Source organism: Thalassophryne amazonica, chromosome 23 (assembly GCF_902500255.1).
Source record: "Thalassophryne amazonica chromosome 23, fThaAma1.1, whole genome shotgun sequence".
In the NCBI taxonomy this organism is placed as follows: domain Eukaryota; kingdom Metazoa; phylum Chordata; class Actinopteri; order Batrachoidiformes; family Batrachoididae; genus Thalassophryne; species Thalassophryne amazonica.
In genome coordinates, this window is record NC_047125.1 from 20,111,427 (window position 1) to 20,130,106 (window position 18,680).

General features: G+C 41.1%; 1 long non-coding RNA gene across 1 annotated transcript in view; it reads left to right on the plus strand.

The window, feature by feature from the left end:
• The window catches only part of LOC117505314, a 30,071-nt gene extending 12,095 nt beyond the window's left edge, over positions 1-17,976 (plus strand). The window contains exons 2-4 of the long non-coding RNA XR_004559065.1: positions 2,656-2,663; positions 16,870-16,880; positions 17,966-17,976. This is a non-coding gene — a long non-coding RNA (uncharacterized LOC117505314). The remainder of the gene's footprint in view (positions 1-2,655; positions 2,664-16,869; positions 16,881-17,965) is intronic.
• The last annotated feature ends 704 nt before the right edge of the window (positions 17,977-18,680 follow it).

Sequence of the window (18,680 nt, forward strand, 5' to 3'; positions counted from 1 at the left end):
AAGTGTGACTCAGATGAGTGTTAATGCGAGTTTGTGAGACGCCTGAATGTTTTCCACACTTGGCAGTTCGGTTGTTTTATCTCAGCAGATGCTCAGGGCGGAGGCGGGCGCTCTGTGGCGACTTAAATCCAATGTATGACAAAGTGCCACTTTAAATAACGCAAGGATTTTTTTAAAAACTGGATTAGAAAAACAAAATCAGCCAGCCAGGTAACGACGATTTACCCAGACTGACTTCAGACCTCTTTGATACACCAGCGGCTGTGTGCGTTTCTCCACGTAAAACTGGAGGTGCATCAGGATGGGCATCCGGTGTAAAAGTTGTGCCAAATACCAATGGGGATCTTGCTGTATCCCATGTGGTGACCCCGAACAAATGAGTAAATTAAGTATTCATTTATGTTTTGGGCAGGTGTGTGTGTGTGTGTTTTTTGTAAAAGACGAAAAGTGCCTGTGACCTTCCTGAAAACGGGTCTTGTATTCTGAGCAGGTGTGCCATGTAGTGTTTAAGAGATGAAACTTCATCCACTGCTCCATTAATTAATAAATATATATAATTCTTCCACAAACATCAAATCCTAGACTTGCTTCTTTGTCTCTTCTGGCAAATTGCAGCTGTTGTTTTGAGATCTGCACAGTAAATGTTCAAAATTGCATTATGTTTTTATTTTAATCAATTTACCTTTGCAAAGGGAACCATTCAGAAACACTTGCGTTCTAATTTATAAAAGTTTATACTGCAATTATATAATGTTACCGTGAAGTTTTTCCAGGTCATATCGCCCAACAGTAATTGCTGGCAAAGTGGTGCATCCATGCACTTGTGACACTTTTGCGGTACATCGTTAAAATGTTCCTCTTTTACAGTGTTTTGCTGCAGATGACAGTAATTCTGCTATAACAAGCAGTGTGACAGTTTTTCTCACATTTGAATGCAGCATTAGTGGTTATAAGGGCTGCATTTCCCACTGCTGGTAAAGGTTGCAGTTGAATAAAGTTGCACACTTGAGTAGTATGTGGTCCTATATTCTTACACATTTTTGCATTCTTAAAGTTTGTACCAAAGTAGATCAATAATAGAATGCATGTTCTGGTTTGCTGCACGAATGAAGGTAGCAATGAGAATTTCTCATCTCTGTGGAAAACATTTGGTGCCATCATGGCTGTAAACAAGTTGTGAGTTAGTGATGTCAAAAATATTGTTCTGTACCATATTCATGAATATGTTGTACTTCCTTCCTGTGTACATAATGTATATTTGATTAGAGGCAAGTTGATGCGTTTTATGGGGCTGAGCGGTTATTCACTTGTGCATGTTGTTGGTTTGTCCCCAGGATTGCTCATATTTGTAGCAACTGTCAAATTTTGTTGAAGGTGGGGTACAAGCCAAGAAGGATTGGGGTCCCATTAAAAAATGTTTAATTCTACACTGTGGTCATTGCAAGTGGCTATTTGCCCAACTTGGTTCTAGGTCCCCCATGTTGTGGGGTTGTCAGGCAGGGTATTGGTATGAAATGACTAAAACATTAGGGCTAAGCAGGCAAAAGATTCCCATTAAATGAGTAGACTTGGATATCAAAGTAGAAGACGTTTCGTGGAAAAGGTGCTAACTTAGTTCCTATGCGGTATTAGTTGGTGGAAACATGCACTCCATTGAATTCCAGTTTATTTTTTCCAAGTGTTTCTGTACAAAAGTTTGTAATTTTTGTACTGCCTGCCTTGCTAATTGAGGGTAAACTGATTGTCCTAGAGTTTGTCACCCACTAAAGTTAGAATTGGTTTGGAGTCAGAATTTAGGATTTCAATCCACAGTTCATGGTGAATTGTAATTGGGTTAAAACTGCAAAACACTACTCCTATAGTATTCATTGGAGCATTGCAAAATTTTAATCAAAGTAGGTCTGTCAGGTGACAAACTAATGGAGCCTGAAATCTTTGATAACTTTCTACATCTCCCCTTATATCTGCCACAATGATGAGCTGGAATGTTCTTAAACAAATGGAATCATTCAATCAATTCAATTCAATCAATTTTTGTTTTTTTTATATAGCGCCAAATCACAACAAACAGTTGCCCCAAGGCGCTTTATATTGCAAGGCAAAGCCATACAACAATTATGTAAAACCCCAACGGTCAAAACGACCCCCTGTGAGCAAGCACTTGGCTACAGTGGGAAGGAAAAACTCCCTTTTAACAGGAAGAAACCTCCAGCAGAACCAGGCTCAGGGAGGGGCAGTCTTCTGCTGGGACTGGTTGGGGCTGAGGGAGAGAACCAGGAAAAAGACATGCTGTGGAGGGGAGCAGAGATCGATCACTAGTGATTAAATGCAGAGTGGTGCATACAGAGCAAAAAGAGAAAGAAACAGTGCATCATAGGAACCCCCCAGCAGTCTACAATCATTAACCACAGTTATGCTTTTGGTCAGTCAAAGAGGAGAAATGGTGTAAATTATTCCAATTTTTTTTTTTATTTTTTAACAGAATTAAATGAGTTGTAATTTCTTAAGTCTCAGTGGAGCTTTCTGGCTGACAGGTTGGCCTTGATTTGCATAAAACAGATATCTTTGGTTTAAAATACAGCACGTAAAAAGACATTAGACTTAAAAAGCTGAAAATGAGTCAACTTGTGATAGCTCCTACACATAGCTTGACAGCTGGTTTAGTAGAACAGCCATAATTTCTGCAATCGTATATTCAGACAACTAATGGTGAGGAAATGGCGAACTACATTCAAATAGAGTCAAAGTACTGAGCTCTTATGAAGCAGTTGAGCTTCTCAGATGTCCCGCTCAATGAAGTTTTGGGACCATTATGTCATCCTGTCCAGGCATCTGTGTGGAAACTTTGTTTTATGCACTAACTAAAACACCTTGTGTGAAACAATGTCTTAGTGGTGTAGTGGGAGAGTAGAGGAAGTTTTCTTGTGAAAAAGTTTATCCAGTATGGTGACTGGACGCCATCTTAACTTTGATTGCTGCATAAGTAAAGAACACCTTGTGTGATTGAAATGACTTCTTGGTAATAAAGAAAGATAATTTGGGGCAGGGTTCTTGAAGGTTCCTTCCAGAAATGGCCATCGTCCATTATCCAATATGACCATTGCAAGCAGAGTCTTGATTTTTGTTGTTTCTATATGCAGTGAATAAGAGCACATTGTCTGAAAATATTTGTGTGTATTGGGGAGGCTCGAGGAACTATTGTTTTGGATGTTGGAGTAACGACACTACATAAAAAATGTAACGTTGCAGTATTTGTCTGTGTACATATGCCATATACAATCTTTAAAGCACCCATCTTTGACTATAGAAATACCCAGACTTTGTAATGACAAACTACGGAACCCGTATGTCAGCTTGTCATACATGGGGGCACGTTCCATGGTTTGTTGGTATTGTTTTGTCCTTTTGCAAGTTTGTGGGTATATTTTGTTGCTCTGGTTTTGCGGTATTTTCCATTATACAGATGTGAAATGGTGACTGAAGATGTGGTAGTCTGCTTTTTCTGGTTGATGTACAAACGTATTGTGCTTTCAAGTTCAACATCTGTAATTAGATGTGTGTTTGTTCCATGAAGCAGATTGTTGGAGCAGACTAATGTCCTACATGTATTTTTGGAGTGAGGTCAGTGGGACCCTTTAACTAGCTAGGCAGGATGTGCCCATTTTTGATTCTGTCCTATTTGTCCTAATTTATCAATCATTTTTTTCCGTTACCTTATTTTCTGCAACTGTTCTGTTGTGTTAAAGACACACGAGATGTTGCAGTGTATCTGGGTTTTTAAGTAAACCTGGTTAAAAACAAGAATGCAGTCTTTGCTTTCTTCAGTGCAAGACATGATTTCATCGTCATACACTAAAAGGGAAACAAAATGACATGCCATTTATTCCTCAGTGAGATGTGATGCAGTTGCTGGAATATCAGTGTGAAAAAAGTGTTGTGTTAATGGATTAAAGTGTTGTCTGTGGGACCTCCATTACATCTGCTCCGGTGAGGGAAAAGTTCTTCCCCCACTGCTTCTGTTTCCATTTCATCATCCATGGCTACCGAGAACAATCTTTACTTGTTGTTCGTTTCCTCTGGTCTGTTTCCTGTGGTTTAAAAAATGGATTTCACACAATATGGCTGGATGTGCATGTGCATAGTTTTGTGAAATAGCATTGTGCAGTATTTATCTGTTCAAATTGACTTTAAGTGAATATATCTTTGCACAGGCATGTATTAAACCATCATGTGTAAGCAGCACATCTCTTTCAGAGGAGCACTTAAGCTGTTTGTGTGCATCTTAAAGAGACGTTGAGCTCTGTTGTACGGCCAAAATGGACACTGTAAATTATCTAAATGAGCTAAACTTGCACATGAGCGGTCTTGTATAAAGTACTTCAATGTCAAGTATTTTATTTCAAAATTACTTTGGTAAAAGTTTTAAAGTCTCTTAAAAATATTGAGTAAAAACTTTCAAGTATCTGACATTTGCTTTACTCAAGGATCAAAAGTAAATTTGTCATATAAAATGTACTTTTAAAAATAAAATCCAAAACAATTGGAGCGTGAAACGGTGACAAATGAAAGCCAGTGTGGCATCTGGATAAACCAAGAGGGGGCCTGGATCCGCTGGTGTTGGTGACGGAATGAGTGTGCAACAGCTGGATGTATATAGCTGTAAAGAAAGCTGCTGGTTTTTGTTTTGTTTTTTGTTTTTCTAAATATGTGGTCTTTTTCCCTGGAAGACCTGCAGCGAGGCTCTAAAACAGAACAGTCATTTATAGCTGCACAGCTGTATGGGGAACTTTTCAAGCATCACCACCACCAACCAGTGCAAAGCAACCACGTTTTTGCACTCTCGAATCCAAAATGCGTTGTCTCTTTTATGCATTGCTTGTCTGCAGCACTTTTCTGTCAGCCAGTCTTGTCCATGCTGAAGTTTTCGCTTTAAGTGCGTGTTAACTTAGATATGTGCACTGGACTATAGCTGGAGCGCGCGCGTGCGTCCGTCCGTCCGTCCGTCCAAAGCACAGATGGTTTTCACCCTCCAGTCTTCCTGTTCCTCAGCGGGGGCATAGATTAAACCTGTCACCAAAAGCACCGCGTGTCTGAGACCATAGTAATCAGCTGGTGTTTTGACCTCTTTTCTATATAACTTGATTGTAGAACACAGATTTGAAGATATTTGTACAGTTTTACTACTTTGGAACATACAGTAGTTGAATCAGCAGGAATGCCACATCCTCACTACCCAGCATTACTGTAAAGAATAAAAGAACATTCAAACAGCTGAATGGACATTATGGTAGTTTTATACCTAACTAGTGGCGAACTTTCCTGTGGGTCATATTCTGGAGTTGGCCTGCAAATCAAGTTCAATGTTTTTTTTTTTTGTGGATGGTGTTGAGGAAAAAGCACATAGCATCTGACTGACTACACAAGTGGAAAATGTTATATTTTGAGTTCATGCTCGAGACCATTGGCATGTAGTAAAGTACGACCTTGCTCTTTTGGATAAGCAGATGTATGAACATGGATGTTTAATTGATAAAGTTGGAAGCGCAAGTTCATACATGTTGGCCAAACATCTAACCAGCATGGTCAAACTCATCAGTCAGTGGAAGAAGGCACCAAAAAATGGATGTAGACAACAAACAGAACAGAATAACTGATAAAAAAAATTCTAAAACTTTTGCAATTTTCTCAGTTTTCATCAGTATCATGGACATCTTTCTGCAGCTGTGGGAAAACAAGAATGGAAGCAGGCAAGTTTGCATTGAGGAAGTGAGTTGTCCACCACTTTGGTCAAGGTCGAGCCAAACGTCTTTCACATGCTTTCTATTATACATGGAGCTCAGACATTATTCTCAGCGAGATGGATTTTGCCTGCAATAAATATTATAGTGGCACATGCAGCCAGGTGACACATGGGTATCTACCTGGCCTCTGCAGCCATTGGGGTCCTTGACACTTGGGCACCTATGTGCTGAATCATGCACAGAGAAATATACCACATAGCCAAGATGTCAAAGCTGATGCACCCTCACAATGAAAGGGATACTCATTTGACTCTCCGTAAGTCATCCTGTTTGTTTGACAGTCATTCCAGTAGTACCCAAGGATCTTCTGGTGTGCACAAAGCATCCAATGGTTGCCTGAAGGTTGGTGTCAATCTCACAACCATACAATGAAACAACAACCATAATCCTAAAGACTTGGGTCTTTGTTTTCCTGAAAATATACCAGCATCAACAAACACATCTGTTCAGGAACCCCGTGACTCCATAAGCTCTTCCGAGGCATCCACTTCGGCAGGTCAAGGATCCAGAGACATGTCGGTGCAGTTGTGAGTGAATGTTTTTACCAAATGGTTACTTTAACCACAGATACCTCTGGCAGTCCAGCTCATGAAAAGGCTGGATATTAGTCTTGATCCAGGACAACTGCAAACCCAGAAGCTGATTCCTCTCAGTATTTCAAGTGTACTAACGATGGGATCCGTTAATTCCACAAAGATCACAGAATCCTCCAAAGTCAGTAAACCTTTCCTCACCAAGAAAAGAAAATCACCAGTTTACACAACCTTACCTAACCCCCAGTCCATGCAAGCAATGAACAGTGTAGCAGTGGAACACATCCCTGAGGAAAACCAGATTTCACTGGTCAGACTTTGCCTCCATTCAGTTACTGGCTGGTGGCGATATCCACAAAGTTCTGGGGAAGCCCATGAATTATCAGAATGTTCCAGGTAGCAGTTAAATCAACAGCATGCACCTGTGCTGGAAAGAAGCACAGCCACTATTTATGCTCTGATTTCAGAGTACTCATAGAGCAAGACAGCAGTTGATGGCTGACTTCTTGGCTGTGCTACTCGCTGTGGAAAAACTAGCTACAACTGAATACTGAGTGTTTCACGTACCTTTCCCAGCACAGAGCAGTGTAATATTCCCATAGCTGTTGCTGTCCATGTAGTCGGTCTTTCCAGATTGAGACAAATCCTTATTTCCAGTCTTTAGGGATGATGGCAGACATCCAGATTGAAATGGACTGAATGCAATGGCATCTCCACCCACCTGGAGAAGCTTGGCTGCAGTGATAAATGATGTCCTTGGAGCTTTCCCTGCCTTCAGCTATTTCACATTCTTTGCGATCTCGTGAACATTTGGGGGTTCAGTTGACTTGAGAATTTGGGGCTGGAGATGCTGAACATCTCAGCAAGGATCATCAGCCTTATTTACTAGGACAAAACAATCTTCCACCATAAATGCAGTTGGATGAGATGTAGATTTGGATGAACAAAGTGCTTTGATTCCTTTGAGTAGGTGAAGGATCACTAGACCGTGGATGAGTCACCCGTTTGGAACAAAAAACAAGCTTCTCCTTGTCCATTCTGTCATCACAGGCCAGTTTCTCAGCTCTTGGTGTCCAATTTCCATCAAGCCATGCACAAAGACATCTCTGTTTTCAGTGGGCTGTGAAATGCTTCTTCTTGTGGATGTTGGTGACTCCCATTCCAATGGACAAGAACTTTCAAGGTGTGCTTGCACAACATTTGGATCAGTAGTTGTCAATGTTGTAAATCCTCCAGCAAACTTCTGAGGAATTGTTTGAGCGTAAAGTCTGGCCAGAGTGAATCTTGAGGATCAAGGAGGCAGTCATAGTTTGCCAGACTTCAGCTGAATCCTCAGGAAACCACAATAGGTCTGGTCATAATGGACAAACTGGGCACCTGTGTAGAGGTTGGAGTTCTGCAAAACTCCAGGATTTTCAGTCTTCTTCACAACACCATAGGTATTAAACTAAAATGTTCAGTGACCTACATTTGGATGTTGAAAGGAGGATCCGCCAACTCATAGGCGACATCTTTGTCTGTAGTCTGGGAACAAACTTGCAATCCAATTAACTACTTTTTAACAGTAGAAATGGTCTCATGTTGTGTGGTTGAGCATGCTGGCAAAGGTGCTTGGGTACTGGTTTAATGCTCACTTTGATTTAATGAAGAGTGAAAGTGGGTTGACTTTCAAAGTTCTTTTGAATAAGATGAGTTGCCAGTGGAAGAGCACATTGGGAACTGTGGTGTTGTAGATACGGGCCAGTTCAAAAACAGTCTTGATTTACCACATGCATGAAGAGGCCTACTTTCCCATAAGTTTAGTTTCTAACGCAATGGTTATCCTTGCACTAATACGTTTTAATCAAATGAGGAAATGTCAAAGATTTTCTGGAACGTACAGCTGGGATGAAGACTTGCTTTCTTAGTGGAGGAGCAGGAGATGAATTTATAGAGTGCATTTTGAGGGATGAAAGGACTCTTTACAAAGTGGGCTGAAAAGAAGCACTGCCTATACTTTTTTTCAACTGGACGTGAACGTAGAGCATCACTATGGATTTTTTTTTTTTTTTTTTTTTTTTTTTTTTTTTTTTTTTTTTTTAATGGGGGAGGTCTGAAGAGTGGAAGTTGTAGCAATAAAGCTTCTCACCACTAAGTGGCTTGGAAACTTGACTGATGCATCAGTTACAACAGTACAGCAATGTGCATGATTCGACACGCGCTTGTTTTTTTTTTGTTGTTGTTGTTTTTTTTCTTCTTAAATGTTGTTGTGATTACAACTGGAAATATAGAGAACAGAACAAACCACACCGAATGGAAAAGGCAAAGATGGAATTGAATGCCGCATGGAGCAAACTGAATGTTTGGGATGAGTTAAAGGAAGATGCAACATGTGAAGACTGAATTAAATCTAGATGAGCCAAAAAGAGAATCCTGAATTTTAGATGCCCTAGTTAAAAGGCTGAGCTGACAGAATTTAATAATTTAATCACAATTTAATACATGAACATGTGCCAGACGTAATTACAAGTTTAGCTTCAGTACTGCGAGTTCTACAGTCGCAGCAAATGTGCCATTGGAAGAATCGTGTCAGACCGTTGTTTAAGAAATTACAAATACCTGGAACTGCATGAGAACTGCTTCTGCAAAATCTACTGAAGTACAGACTCCTGGCAACAGTCCTCTATTAATGAGTTGGTGTTACTTGGTAAATATGAACTACGAACAATAGCTCAGTGTAGAGTAGGTTGGAAACAGACTTTTTGGTGTGGCAAAAAGGCAAACGCACCAGGGAAGCGGAGGATGGATGGCTACAGCTCCAAGGTACTGCAGAGTGGAGGCCAGGGCCTTTCAGAGCTGAAACAGAGCGACACCGGCACAAGCATATGGCAGGAGGCAACGGGCCAGAAGAGATGGCCAGCGGCTGATGTACACTTTAGCAACTCCCAGAATAAAATGTAGTTATAAATGCAGACGTCAACAAAGTCACTGAGGTATGAGATGCTGGGCAGTACAAGCACCTGACATGAGCCGTGTTTGCTAGCTGTAGAAGCTAATGGCAGCACAATCAATTCATAATATTAGACAGGTGCTCTTACTGGATAATGCAGGAACATATTAATCATGGAAGATTCCAACAAGGGGACAACGCCAAACTAACAACCAGTATGCAACTGTACGTCATGTATCAGGCATCATTACAACAAAGTCTAGCAGGTGCACAATGTAATACACATAAAACAAACAAAAAAAAAAACCTCAAAGGAATTGGGCACAAACCCATAGGATTAAAGCTCCAGTGACTAGGTTGATGACAAATTGAGGGTCACATGGATACAAAGAGTTCCTCTGGCATTTGATGTGGCTCTGGGCAATGACATGAGGTGGACTCGAGGGAGATCAAATCCCCCTTGGCCAAATCATCGCAAAGACTGGCTATGGACACAAGTTGAGTGATGTCACGTCCAGCCACATCACCTACGTGCATCATATAGCGAGAGTGAGGCACTGATCTGCTGACCCACCTCACAAACTCAGCGATATTTGAACAGGACAGTTGTGATGAGTGATTATTGAATATCCTGATGAGGTGAGTGAAGGTAACACAAAGCAGAATTTTAGACATGCAATAGTCATCAGTACCTGGGTCTCCCACAGGCCAGTGGGAGCCATGAGGAAGCAAGAGCAAAAAGCTTTCTGAAGTCAGCTCAGTGGTAGGAATTGGATCCAACCCATCAAAATGTATGAATTTGCCAGTCATCAGATACCTTACGGGAATATTTGAAGAGAACCAGAGATGTCAAGGCACAAATTTCTCATAGTGCATAGAGGATTCCATCTAAAGTCCAGCAGCCTGAAAATCTGCAATCTATGAAGATGGAGTGTCAGTGGCTAGTTATTGTCCAGGCTGTTGCAAGGACCACTCACGAGTACATGAAGACAGTCCATGAGGACACAGTGCCGGGCGAATCCCTTGGATAAACGGCTGACAAAGGGTGGCGACAGAAGAGACTCTATGGGATATACTGCCAGCGGAGGGGTGTTTGATATCAAGAAAGCTTATCAATAGCAAATGAAAAGCTGAGTAGAAGCAACAGCAGAGGCTCTGATAGTGGCACCACTACAGGGCCAGCTATCAACCATAACATGGACTTGCTGTGCAGACTGTATAAAGAAGTCACTGACACGGTCTTGTGTACAGAGGCAGAGTGTGATAAAAGCTGGGACTGCAAGCTGGTGGGCTAGTGCCTGTGCCAAATACAGATGGGAAGTACCAAAGTCCAAGTGAGGAACACCACCTTATGGTTAATAGTGGAGCTGTAGTGTTGTGGTGGGATTAAATGTTCTTGACAGGCAAAAAGGTGCTGGTGAAACCATACACAGCAGCGGTTGGTAAGGGGCAGTTGTGGCTGATGTTTAATTCAAAGTGACCGTAACATCAGAGGGCATAAGTTGTAGAAATATCAGGAGCTAAAAGAGTGTCAGATGTGGATAGTGGAGACCATAGTGATGACAGGCAGCCTTCAGGCCGGGACCTCCCCTTAATTGGGAGAATTGCTCCACGCCATGAGCCACCTGCCTGCCTTGGGTGAATTAGATGAGTTGGCCACAGTAGAACTAAGCAAGGTCACAGACTCTCTACACTGGCAAAGCCTTAGGAGAAGCTTGAATTCGTCCAGAGGTGATCAAGTGAGGAAAATAGAAGTGCTCATTGAGGACTTGCATGAACTGCTGTCCCTGTGGTGGAGGGAGGGCTCTGTATTTCAAGAAATGCGCAATGCCAAGATCGTTACTCTAAAAACAAAGGCGACCACCGGCGATCTCCCTGCTGAGTATAGTTGGCAAAGTGTTGGCCAGAGTCATTCTGGCTCAACTGCGTGTGTACCTCGAGACATGATCTCGTCAGTAAGTTATATGAAAACTCTAGAGCAAAATCAGTTGCTCTTCATGGCTTCATAGACCTGAAGAAGGTGTTTGACCTTGTCATGAGAAATGGCCTTTTCCACATGGACATGCACATCGTGGTCTGCTTCAATGGAGCCACATCGGAGCCTCTCCCCATCAACAGTGGAGTTGAGCAGGGCTGTGTTCTCTCCCCAACCCTCTTTAGGATATTCTTAATGATCCAACGGCAGGCTGTTCAACTTTACCAGACTCTGAGCCAAGACCAAGGTCAGGAATGTCACTATCAGAGGCCCTCTTCATCAACTATGCTTCTTTGTTGACACACACACACACAGAGGAAGCCTTTCAGAGACTGACCGATTCACCTATCCCTGTGATGAGTTTGGCCTCACTGTCAGCCTCTAACATCCTCACTTGGGAGCCATGAACTAAATGCAGTTGATCGGTTTCAGTACCTGGGGTCCACAATGGGATCCGATCTCTGCCTCTTGCCAGAGATCAACTCAAGAATTGCTGAAGCCTCTGTGATCTTGTCCAAGTTCCACAAAAGGGTGTGGTCAAACAAGAACCTGATGATGAACAAAGATGCCTGTGTACTTGGCATGTTCCTATACTCCAGTTAACCATGGACCACATACGCTGCCCAGGAGAAAAGATTGAACAGTTTTCACCTCCGTTGCTCGAGACGTATACTTGGCGTCTGTAAGTCGAGCACCACAGACCAAGCAGCATCAACCCACAACTTGGAACAGAGACTGACAGTCTCGCATCAGCCTACACAACCGCACGAGGGAGATACGGTACCCGACAGTGACGTTGTACTGGTGCAACCGTAATGTCTCGAGACTGAAAGAGGCATGTGCATACTAAAACTGACTCTACTGAGGACTTTGAATCACCCCATCCAACTCTAAACCTTGGACTCTGTGCTAGGCCTGAAGATGGACTTTACACTATTATACTTTATTTTTTTTGTAACCCTTTGTAACTGTTAGACTGGTACAATTATGTATTATTGCTACCATCAGACGTGTAAATTACCCTTGGCAAGGGAACTGGCACAGCCCTATACCGTGATGGATCCTGCCTTTTGGACTTGTTGCTGATAATGGTGTGGTTGTTTTTGTCTTGTTCACTTATGGCTAAAACAATCTGGAATACAAGTCCACCTGACCACAATATACATGGCTCTTATAATAGCCAAGTGGCTTGTGTGTGTGGCTTGGATCAAGCAAAAACTGGGAAGAGCTGACATTTGTCATTTGGCATGCTTATATATTTTGGGCCAAGGATGAATACTGTGAAAATGGAAACTTGATAGGACAAATATTTGTGGAGACATTAGCAGTTGTAGCTCACAAAAAAAAAGAAAAAAAAAAAAAGAGGGTACTGTGCTCCACTGCACCATGGGAGTTAAATGTTGTGGATTTTCAGTATAACAATGTTGTTGTTTTTATGGTTTTTGTACTTTATCAGTTTCCATAGGTCTGATGTAATTACCATGAGTGACTTACATTTCCTGTTGATGAGTGAAATGTTTAGTGGTTGTAATGTCTTCAGCCACTGTTTGTCAAATTAAAACCACCTGCTTGCAGCAGCTGTGTGGGCGCGTGTGAAACTTCAGTCGGACAAAACGGAGTACAGCTGACAATTGCCGTTTGGTATGGTCAAGGATGAATGTAACGGTGATGGGATCTTAGAGTTTTGGAGAGGCTGCAAATATTAGCTAATGTTAATTACATTTTGGATGAGCATGCCTTTCCAGCAGGGGGCAGTAAATCCTCTTTATAGTAAAAGCGTGAGTGTAAGTGCATAGAATTGTAAATACACGGATGACACAAAGTATAAACACTTAGTCCCTCCATTGTGGTCAATTTCAAAATCAAATGACAAAATAGAAGTAGTAATAATAATAGTGCGTATATAACAACCTGAGCAATTTCAAAATACATTAATACGGTAAATTAACATAAATTACATAATGGGAAATAAAAGGGTTTAGTTCCTGAAACCAAAATTGACGTCAAAGGTTGAAAAACATTCTGGACTCGTATGCCATTCCAACTCATTGCTTAATGTCTTACCACCCTTCAAAATGTCAGCTACCTATTTTATAAACACTACCCACTCTAGAGTCGTGGATCCCTACAGGCAATACAGTAGTTTCCAATATAATGATCCAGCCTAGATGTCTTTGAGTACAGAGACATTTACGCTGGTTCTGGACAGTTAGTTTTTCCCAATTGCTAAAATAAATTTCTTGAAACATTCACCCATTTTTTTTTTTTTTTTTTTTTTTTTTGAACCTTAAACATGAATCCAAAAATTCAAACTACATTCACAAAATTCCAGACTCTTCAATCAAAATCCAACTATCACCTGAAAATGAGTTATCTTGTGTTCAAAACCAAACAATGTGTTCCGATCATATACATAGCATTCACTCATCTTCAACCGCTTTTCTGGATTTGGGTTCCGGGGGCAACAGGTATAGACTTCCTCAGACTTTGCTTTTCTGTGCCACATTGACCACCTCTGACTGGGGGATCCCGAGGCGTTCCCAGGCCAGTGTAGAGATATAATCTCTTCACCGGGGTCTCCTCCCAGATAGACGTGCCTGGAACACCTCAGCTGGCTCCTATTACACTTTGTGTCTTTGAGTGTTTGTCAAAAGACACCTTATAAAGTAGTTTAATTTTTGATTTGGTTTGGCTTGAGAATGTGAGCCAATGTGGACAGGCTGACTTGTTGAATATGGTGTTGTCTTGGATGATGTGGCTTTGAATTTTTTGAAAAAACGAGTGTACAGTGGCAGTTTCGTGTACCCTGGTGAACATTTGGCCCCTTCCTTCACCACGGTTGTCTGTCCTTTAGAAAAACTAAAATATAGGGCTTGGACAATGCAGCCGAAAGATATTTCCACCAGAGTAGAGTAAATTGTGCAGGAAATGTGTACAGTAAGTGACATTTGTGAAGTAAACTGGTGTCACCCATGATACACTGACATGGGGTGCGCAACATAGTTTTGGTTACATGCATGGACTCCAGGCTAAATGCCTAGATGATGGAGGCTGAAGTTGGGCCGCACTCTGTCCAGCCTTTGACATTGTCAGCCCACGGTTGACATGATCAACTAAGGTTTCTGTAATTTCACGTGAAAGTTGTAGTTTTCTGTGGCCATGAACTTCTACCAGCATAATCTCATATTATTCTCACCCTCCCGCTTCCATTTTTGTAGTGAAAAAGTGTTCACCTGTGGTCTTTGAAATACTGCTTATTTCCTGAGTGAAGTGGCAACAATTAACCATGGAGGTGTTTGTCCAGGTGGCACGTGATGTAGTGTCATTTTGATTTGGCAAACGTGACCTGGTCAGATTGTTGAGTGCGTTTTGAATAGCAAAATGTGTGTAAAGCAGGAAAATGTTGCGGAGACTTCAGGTTTTGGTCTCGGCGTGTCAGTTTATGTAATTGAGCTCTACGTGTCATTTTAGTGTGTTAGCAACTGGAAAAAACTGAAGTAGTCCCGATGTCGGGCTTTCGGTCATTGACTTTCCGCACAGAGGAGAAACTCCTCTATTGGATTGAGAAATGGGCTGTAAGGTGGAAAGAAAACCGTATGAAGTGCTGATTGTTGGTGAAGTACTCGCGTATCGGCACAACACGGTGAACGTCAACATTTTCCAACACTGACATGCGGGATGCAGTGCTGCTGATCCAGTTGGCTGAATATCATCAATAATTGTTGTTGTTTGGGGTTCCTTGTGCCCTTCCTCCTCATGCACCACCTCACACATGAACTCTGTTTGTTTCTGTCCATGGCAGATGGATGCACATGTAGCACCTGCCCAGTTTGTCTGATCCATTGATTTCTATTTAATCCAGTAGATGGTGGGTGCAGCCACCATCTTGCTTAGCATTATTGCGCGTTGTCAGATTAAATAGAAATTGATGATGTGCTGACGTAAACTTGGGTTAAAGTGATCAGAAAATGCTGTTTTGTGCAGCGTTTGGGTGCAACAAGCTGACGTAGGATTGTGAAGGAAGCTTTCAGAAGTGTATTCTGTGTAATATTAATCATCTGGGGAAATAACAAATTGCTCAATCAAGCTAAGAAAAAGCAAAAAATGTAGTCGATCTGTATTCTGTAAAGTATTGACTTCAGTTTTACTGGCTGACTGCTTTGCTGTGATAAATATCACAGTATTTGTGTAGTGATTGAATTAGAAGTCTCACTGTCATAAGTTTGAATTGATCCTTTTTTAATTTGCCTCAGGTTGTTTCCTATCAGGTTTTCCATCCTGAGATGTTCTGTAAGAGCAAAATCCTATTTTCAATCATTTTTTCCCCACTTGTTTCGTGACATGAGTCACTTTGATGTTGTATATTCTGCTAATATGAGAATATACTCCAGTGTAGTGTTTTCAGATTTCTTTCATCTTTGTCCAGAAATGATTGAATAATCTTACTTTCAGTGGCTGGCATGGCTGTTTTGATTTTTATTTTATTAGAAATTGTCACAAAGTGCTCAGTAAAAGTGGCGCTGCAGGTGGGTTAAAAGCAGTCTTTAATATTAATATCTTTAATATGATGCCAGCGTGTGTGAAGCTCTTGCTTCCACCCCTGATTATTTCCCATCTTTAACTTAAGTTCATTATGAAATAAAGGGTCAGACTCGTATCTCGTGTCGTGGCAGACATAGTATGCTTGACAAACTGATGGTATTTTCTATCTTCACATTGCTGGACTGGGACTAACGTATTCATTCAAGTCTATTATAGAAATGGTCTGATCCTCTTCTGTATGTTGACAAATCATGGATGTGCAAATGTGGGACAGAGTTTGAGCGAGTTTGAATAAATGTAACGGCACGGAAAATGCAGATTTATTCTGAAATTTCCTTGAAAATGTCGATCATACCCATTGGTTTCTATTTGTCTGGTTGTCAGATGCTAACAAAGATTGTCTGTCAAGGGTATAAACTGCTTAAGGTTTTGCCAAAAGGGTGACTTGATTGAAGATGCGAGTTTAGGCCACTGAGTGGGAATGGTGGAGTTTAATTATTCAGCAAATAAGAAAAACTGTAACAAAAGGCTTTATTTATTTACTGAACAGTTAAGTTTTGAGTGGCATTTGTGAATGTAACTCCATATTGTCATGTTTTCTGAAGGTTGTCCATGTTGTCCCAGGTCTTTGTGCTGTGCTCTGACTGATTGTTAATCACAGATGGTAGAATTTGAATTCCTTGACTCATTTGATATTATGCACCGTAGACTGAGAAATATACAAATCCCTTTTAATCTTTCTGTGAGGAACATTGTTTTTGAACATTCCATAACATCTGATGCATTTGACAAGCTGAAGATTATCTGCTCATTTTTGCTGTGCAAAGATTGAACATTTAGTTTGGTGCTTCTGTACCAAATCAACAGTCATCTGTTTTCATCAGTTTGAAATGTTTTAAACCTCATTGCCTCCTTTTAATTTTGCTCCTGTCCCTTCTTTTTTTTTTTTTTTTTTTTTTTTTTTTATTTAAATGAGCATTTTTCCATGTTGCGCCACCTTCATGATTGGGGGTTGTTTGTTTTTAACACAAGAAAACCTGATGGTTAAGGCTGTTCTGGAAGGGAAATGCTGTCCCATTACGATTAAAGCAAAATAAATGGTGGTTTTCAGTGAAGTGGATATTTTAGGTTTGGCTGCTAAATGGGATAATGTTTGTTTTCTTAGACTGTAATAGGTACCTGCATTTGGTTTCCTATTCCTGGTTCAAGGCTGGTCTTTAGAGTAAATGGTAGTTATTTCTGAATGATATCCTTGACGTTGGTTTGATTTTCTGTTCAGTTGTGATGTGCAAAGTGTTAGTGTACAGTTTAGGTCAGAAGGCAGCAAACCTCACAGCGCTTATCAGGTCATGAATGGCAACGCGTATTTTCTGGCTTGGCAACATAATGTGCAGCTGAGGGGGAAGAATGACAGGAAGCACTTTAATGCAAATAACTTTAATGTCTGAATTTGGGTGTTGGAAGCTTTATAATAGAGAAGTGATGTGGTGGTTTGAAGGTGTGTTAAGTGAGTGCAGAACCATCAGCGGCTTTGAGAGAGAGAGCGTTTTTGTACAGTAATCGTGTTAATCGTCCCTGATGAGATGGACTATGTGGACATAAGATGAACATTGGTGTGAAGATGTCTCTTCCTTTTTAAATCTCCTTCATCTGGCCAGGTGTCATTCAGCCCCCAACTTCAGATTCTCCCCCAGAGCAGCTGAGACGTGTTTCCATGCAGTTGCCATTTGGCAGTTTGACCCACAACACAGCCACAACCTCAATGGCCTTCCAGCCACCTGGGTTTCATCCACTCTTAAAAATGTTAAACTGGTAAAGAAGCAAAAAACCCTTTGCAAGTTATGCTGAGCAGTATGTCGACCTCCTACCTGCACAAGATGCGTACGATTTGTACTGAGGCTCCGCTCGGAAAACTGTTACTCAGCGAGATGGAAAAACCTACTTAACCCCTCGGACAGTGAGGCTGAAAACTCTAATTGCTGTGTGAAGATAAGGGAGGCCGTGTTGATAAATGAGCTCATTATCACGGAAACTCTGACTTGCAAATGTCATGCTTCAGTGCGCACCAGAAGTGGATCAATCTGAAGTTTTGTGGTGTGTTATGCCTGAAAATAAAAAAATGTAACTGTATTATACACCTGGAGGTGGTGGCTGCATCAGGAGGAAAAGCAGTGTAGAGATATAGAATCCACGTCCCATTTGTACATGGGTGTTTCTTTAACTACGGGCACTACTGGCCTCGTAAATGTAATTTCCACCACACCATTGCCTTACAATATAAAGCGCCTTGGGGCAACCGTTTGTTGTGATTTGGCGCTATGTACATGTGCTCTGATGTCACTGTTTATCTCCATAGAAACTACTCAATCTTTCATACAAACTGTTTAAAGGGACATTACAGTGTTGTGGTGGAAATTACGGCAGTAGTGTGGGACAATTACATTTTGTTTGAAAAAAAATCCCAACAGTTGTATGACATTGCATAGCCCAATTATGTGTTGATTATTTTACTGATATTTTATTCAGAGATATTTTAAAACATTAGAAAAAACGTTTCTTTACCATTCATTTTTATCATTGAAGATCAAAAGTCTGGGTGTGGGACAAGCACAAAACGGCAATATTTGCATATAATGATGCTGAAAAAAGGTGAAAAAGTCATCATAGACTACTAGGACAAATTTCTTAACACGCTTTCATTGTAAAGATAACTATAAAAGTGTGAAATGTCCCCACCCCTTTTTTTTTTTTCTTCTGGTTTTCATACAATATGATCAAAGGACATAAGTGCCCGTAGTCTAAGAATCACCCACATATTGGCTGAAACTGTAAACATCTGGTTCAAACGGGCACTTTTGTCTGCACGAAGCAACACACTGATTGGCCAACATGAATCTTCC